Source organism: Ischnura elegans, chromosome 9 (genome assembly GCF_921293095.1).
Source record: "Ischnura elegans chromosome 9, ioIscEleg1.1, whole genome shotgun sequence".
NCBI classification, from domain to species: Eukaryota; Metazoa; Arthropoda; class Insecta; order Odonata; family Coenagrionidae; genus Ischnura; species Ischnura elegans.
In genome coordinates, this window is record NC_060254.1 from 96,928,806 (window position 1) to 96,935,979 (window position 7,174).

A 7,174-nucleotide genomic window follows, 5' to 3' on the forward strand; every position below is an offset into this window, starting at 1 on the left:
GCCTTATTTCATTTATTCCAGTAGTTTTAAGGGGGATATTTTTTCCAAGGAGTTTTGGTTTATTACAACTCAAATTAACACCAACATATCAAATATGTAAAAGTGGTAATTTTAATTGCAATAGACCAAACCTCCCTAGAAAAAAACATTCCCTGAAATGAAAAGACTATAACTATACAACTGGACTTCATAATACACTTACTAATTGTTTGAAGCATCGTAAAACTGGAATATCTCACCCCAATAGGAATTTATTCGCTGAGAATTACTGATAATTATGTAGAATCAAATATTTTCCAAAATAATCTCTGGATACTGCGAAGAAGCTTGGGGATTATTAGTGAAATTGCTGCAATAAATCACAGGTTGCACGCTTAGGTATACTGGGAGATAGAAAATAAATTAAAAAATTGCATTTCCTAATAAACATTTAATTAACGAAATAATGATTAGTAAACATAACAAAGTCAATAAAATTGCAGTCAAACACAGCAGATGTCAACATGGATCCATGATGATTAAAAATACATCACACATTCCAATAAAATAAATTTTCCTGTTCATTGATCAGAGGAATAAAAGCCACTAATGTTCTCCATTGTGATGATCCTTGATATTTACTCCAACAAAGAAACCCTGAAAGAAATTACCAACATTAATGTATCTGCATTAAAAATGGCAAGAGCACCACCATCCTTATTAAAAAATGATAATAATAACAACAATGTTTAATGCCCTGTACAAACCTACGTGGGTTAACAAGAATAACATAGGACATAATCATAGAAAAAATACATACAAAAGAAGAAACAAGCAGTAAAATGCAGACTACAAAAAATTTATCAAGCAAAATCTCATCGACGCTGAATTTATTTAATATATTCATATAATCTTTTTGAATGGAGTATGCATAAAGTTCAAAGTGACCAATGAAAATGTAGGACTTTACAATTGCAAAAAAAAACTGGTTCAAGTAATCCGAGAATTGTTTTATTTTACCTTTTATATAAACTTCACGTTAGACGCGAGCTTTGTGTGGCCCCCCCTAAGATCTGGGCCCTTGGAAAATGCCGTCCTGGCCAGTCCACCACTGAATACGCCGATCTCTTAACCTCAAGTTTTTGCAGAACATGTGCAGAATGTTAATTATGGGACACCTGTAAATTGGCCTAAGCACCTCTCATCCATCAAACTAAGAATGGCACTTTCAAACTGACATTTCAAAACATCTCACTGACCAAACCCAGGTAGCATTTTGATGTCGGTCCAACGTCGATACGACGGCGACATAGGTCGTCTACACGTCGATCCGATGTCGGGAACCGAAGTCGGTCCATCGTCGAAATGATAACGTTTAGCCAGGCTACAGCCGACACGCAAAGCGACGTCGGACCTACATCGAACTGACTTCGGTTCGACGTCAAACCGACTTCAGCACGACAAAAAACCAACTTTGACCCTGACATCAAACTGTTGTCGGCCCTACATCAAACTGACATTGGCTCGACATCAAACAGACTTCAGCCTGACACCAAACCGACTTCGGTCCGACATCAAAACGCTGTCAGCCTGACATTGGACCTTAAGGCTCCCGGATACCTAGTCGAAAAACTACGCTGCAGACGTCTGGGCAGATTCGTCTGACGCCTCTGTTATTCTATGCACATAACATTTGAATGCATATTTACGAAGAAGAAAGATCGATATTTGAAAAGATTATCGTAATTTTTCATTTCTCGTTTTTCACGCTGCAATATTGACCACGGAAAAACACGAAATCCGGTAAAATTGGCTGCCTGCTACGGCGTGTATAATGACGAAACCCAAAATGTTTTACAGTCTTTATAAACTTTAATCCTTTATCTTCATATTAATTTATACTATTTTAATGTAGTCCTCATAGAAGCGGCACTAAATCAATCTATGCGAACCTTTGCACGCTATTTTTGCGCTCTCCACGGCGGCGACGTTCTCCCGTTCACATCGCCCTCAGCCACTGAGCGAGTCTCATCGTGGCAGTGGAAGGGGACAACGCTTGTATGGAGTCTCTTGCCTTCAGTTCGCCGGCAGCCGCCGAGCTGCCGGGTATGGCGGGAGAGAATGCTGCGTCATTGCTCTTTGCCGCGTGAGGGTCGCTCTTGTATGTGTGATGCGTGCTTCGGAGCCGAATTTTAATCTTGTCCAACAACACGCTAAAGGACATGAATTGTTTCACGGTAGGAGCGCAGAACGCCACGTACTATTTAACAGTGCCTTATTGCCAAAATACTGTCATACCATGATGATTTTTCCCTGACTCTTTTGTTCCGATGCAATTACAAAAAAAAACATATCAATACAACCAAGATGCATTTCCCACATTGCATGCGAGGAGATATACTTCGTACATTTGCTATCGGTAATGCCGGTTTATTCTCAGCGAGGAGGATTGCTACAAATGACCCTGGTCAGTTTATATCCGCTTCAGTACTGCATTTTACCCTGATACATCTGTTCATTTCGAGATTAAAAGTTTCCTCTCATCGGTGCAATCTCCCTTGCCATAATTTTATACGAAAAATAAGATCAATTACATTAATTCTGCTAAAAATGAAAGATTAGCTTTATATTTACCCTAGTAGCACAAAAAGGATTATATCTGTATATTTTTAAGATTTCGAAATACATCGGTATACATATTTGCAAATCTGTATATCATACATATTTTATACATGTCTGATGATCCATGGTTACACCATAAGGATATTAATTGTATATTTTAAAGATTCTGGTATACATCATATACAGATACACATATCTGTGTTATATATATATTTATCATATCTTTTAAAATCTCTGCTTCTCTTTCAAACATCCCCACACAGCACAAGAACTCGCGTACATAATGTATTTAACAAGGAAATTGATGTATACTATACATAATGTATTTTGTAACGTATTATTGCTGTATTACAGCGTTATTATATGAAGGGACATTATGTATATTGGTTGATATTGGTGTATCCATACCGGCATAAACCTCTGAGTTCATATTAGCGACTAAAAATATTAATGTAACATATAGAAGAGTATACTGCCGAGGAAAATTATATTTTTGGATTAATATTCACTCTGAAAACTAATAATTGCCTAGTTGCACATTATCGGTTTTAATGAGTCCACTCATAAGATCATCTTTGAGCGAAGTAGTGACATCCTTGAAACTCCTACGTTGTTTACGAGTGAATTTACGTTACGTTTCACCACTTTTTAGGGATTTTTGTGGTGTAAGTTATTGAAAATTGAAGTTTCTGAGGATAGTGAATTTTCCTTTATTCTTGAATTTCATCCGCTGGGCTTAAGAAACGTGTGTTTGTGAGACATTTTTGTTAAAAACGCCTTTCATGTGTTCAGTACCTACCGGGGTGCGAAGAAAACTCCATAGTGGACCCAAAGTTTAAGTTTTTAGCTTTCGAAAATATCTTGAGTTGGAGATCAAGTGGATTCGGGCGATCAGAAGAGACAATTTCACCTCCACGAAAAACAGTAAGGTATGTACCCTTTCACGCTGTAATTATTTGGATGTAATTTCTAGCTAGATGTGGCTTGGGGATGTTGATGAATGTCTCCAATACTAAAAGTGGTGGTTTAAAATATTGTAGCGGCAATTCGACTGAAAATTCTTTTATTTTTGTTGTTTTTTGTATTATTTCGTTCAGTAAACGTGTGGTTGAAGGAGTTAGTTGGAATTATAATTCAGCAGCCAAGTTTATGGTATCGAATATTATTTCTTAGCTTGCCCTTTGGTGTGTTATGCGTCTGAAACTCAGTACTCAGTTAAAAATACTTATTTAACTTAGATTTGAAAAGCTGTTTGAATTATTTACGCCCTAAGTTATATACTAGGGTATTTTCGATGAGGCTTTCTGAGTCATTGTATTTTTGGCGTAGTACCGTATATTACGGGGGAAAGCACATACCTTTTAAGGTATTCATGCTTTCGAATTAATTTGAGCTTATGTATCATTTCGCAAGACCAGTGATACTCACTTAATAAGTTGCATGGAAAGCAATGCTGAGAAATTCATTGAGTCTCGTCCAGAGGCGGATACAGAAAACACTCAAGGGGGGGGCGCAAAAGATAAATTGAGTTGCCTTCACTTTTATCGTGATAAAAAGTAATCAAATCACAGGCAGAGTAAAATAAAATTTTAATTAAGGTAAGTATACACATATATAATACAATGCCATCTTATGATGTAAAATAGTCATAATTCTGGTTCTGCAATGCTTGGCAATGCGGCCGGACCCCTCAAGGGAGGGGCGCGCGCCCCCCATCTGTATCCGCCACTGGTCTCGTCAGAAAATTATATACTATTAGTGTGTATGAACCGCCATGAATGGAAATATGCGTTTTTCTCTTACAATCGTGAGTGGTGCAATGAACTGGAATTTAACTGTGTCCGGCTTTTATCAGCTCAAATTATCTTATGCTTATATCTAGTTTTTTTATAAAAAAATCATTGAGGTATATAGTTATCTCCTGTATTTACCAGCCAAGTCATTAGATATATTTTTCTTTCAGAAATGCCTTAAATTGAAAATGAAATGACTAAGTAATTTACTTGGTATTTTCTTATTTATTAATTTTAGGTGTGTGAGCTGCACTTCACATCGATTGATATCAGAAAAGAATCTGTGGCCTTGCACGAGAAGATGGGGAGATAATTCGTGTTGAATTAAAGGTGCCGAGACTGGAGGAAGGTGCCATTTCTTCAGTTACCAAACTATCATTCAGAAGACAGAAAGACAGTGGTATTAGTGACGTATAGAACTATGGTGGATGTGGATTTTTTTAAGTGGATGATGTGACAATAGACATTCGTTGGAGAAACTATTGAAGATAGTATGGCTTCTGTCAATGCACTTAAAAATAATTTTTGTTCAAAAGAGAATGACAGTATTTGTTTCAGCAAAGTATTTCATGGTAACAATAGAGGATTGCAGCTATTATTGTGATTGAATAATGAAAATAAAAAAATATCTGTATTTTAATTGTTTTTTTCTTTCCTGCCACTAAAATTCATTATGGTGATGTCCTCATGCATGGTAAGAGCTGAGATGTGATTTAAGAGATATCATATTCTTTATACATATTTTTATGCTGGTGGTTTGGCAGGACTTTCAAATTTTTATTAGATTGTTACATCTACTGAAGTGACATTGAAACTTTTGCTCATCCCATACAATATTTCAAATACATATCCGCCTGGGACTGGTACGTTTTAGTAGCTGAGGTTGGACTAGTAGTTGAGGTCTAGATTGATCTTTGCTTTTGCTGGCATAGTGGAAGTACAATCCTTTCAGACATATTTAGTTGAAAATATTATTATACTCGTGAATTCACATTGTTAATAGTTCTTTGTGGCAAGTATAGTCTCTCTCTATTATCTCGTAGGTATATGGAGGGTTAATATATATTATCTTATTATATTATGGATTATATTTTGAATATATATTATGGAGGGTTATATTATGTCGCATATTTAATCTGTATAAAATCCATATTATTGCAGCAGATATAATACGTATAATATCTAGATATTATATGCGTGGTAGAGGACATTTGCATGGATTTTATACAGATATAATCTGTATACAATGATACGTATTATATCTAGATATAATCCTTTTTGTGCTACTAGGGTATGAGTCTCGAATGTTTATTTTTTAAGAAATTCATTAGTTTAAATGCCTAAAATTATGTAACAAATATAATTCTTGATAGCTCGAGTCACGTCATAGATTACGCATCGTATACCAGCGTGCAGATTTACATCCGTGTGTTCTATCACCGAAATTTTCCATTTTTTGTAATTGAAGTTTTTTATAACGTGCAAGTCAAGAACTCATGGACAACTTGTACTATGCATGATGCATGGAAACATGTTTGCTTAATTCATAAAAAACTTGCTAATTCTAAATTGGCAATTGTAATAAAAAATGCTAATTCTTCGGTGCATGCATTTGTCAATTGACAGGAAAATATTTAAGACATCGGTCTCTTACAACCCACGCTTGCACTCTACGGTCCCTAAAATAGAATTTTTCTTGGCTTCTTTTTTGTCTATTTGATCAATTGAGCCGGAAACTTAGATGAGTAAGTTATAATGCAAAAGATATGGCAGCATTTTCGAATTCGTTATTCCTACATACAGGGTAATGGTCTAATTTTTCTGTGGAATGAGTGTCGTTTTTTGGAAACTTAAAAATAGATAAAATATTTTAGGACTAGTTTTGTGTCTCTCATTATTTTAAACTTAAACAGAATATCATATCGCACACTATTTAATTGATTCAGGGATCCATAATTTTTTAATGAGGTAACAGGATGCACGAATGAGGAAAGGATTCCGCACTCGCGTCATCGCAATCCACGCAACACCGCATATTTTGATATTTTGCAGCATAAAAATGCGATAATTTGATTCTCATCTTCCCACTGTCCTATTCGTCTCTCGTCAATCCTTAGACCCTTGGTTTTTACTGCAAGTTCGCTCGCAGTTTCATCATTATCAAGTAAGCCTTATAAATCGAAAAAATAGGCATCAGTTTCAAATAATGTTACATTTTCATGGGTATCGAGTGAAGGACTTCTGGTTAAATTAGAATGAAATCACTATGGCAAATGCTTATTTCTTTTATCGGAATAATCTTATATTTCCCTTGGATTGGAACTGCCCGAAGATTTTTTTAATCTGGGACGGAAGTCATTGGAATATATGGTTGCACTGGACGCTTCCTCCGAGACGATACAAGTTCAAATCACGCAAGTGATAAAACAGAGTAGCTATTATGGGCTTATCTTGAACTGTTCGTGATATCTGGTGATTTTTCCGGGTATTCTTCCGCGTTTATCCATTTTTAGGACGATATTTCGCCAAGGTTCCAGTTGGTTTCCTAGGTCCACTGAAGTGTCGATGAAGAACAAAGAAGGCCGCTACTACCCGAGAATAATCAGGGAGGCAATTGAAATCGCCACAACAACAAAGAACTTCAACCTTGAAGACGGCTACACTCTCTCCAGCGCGAGGAAACGGGTCCTCAAAGATCGCAACCAATCAAGGCACACCTCCACAAAAAAGGCGGAAAACGGGGTGTATATAATATGAACAACTTTATGCATCTTTTCAGT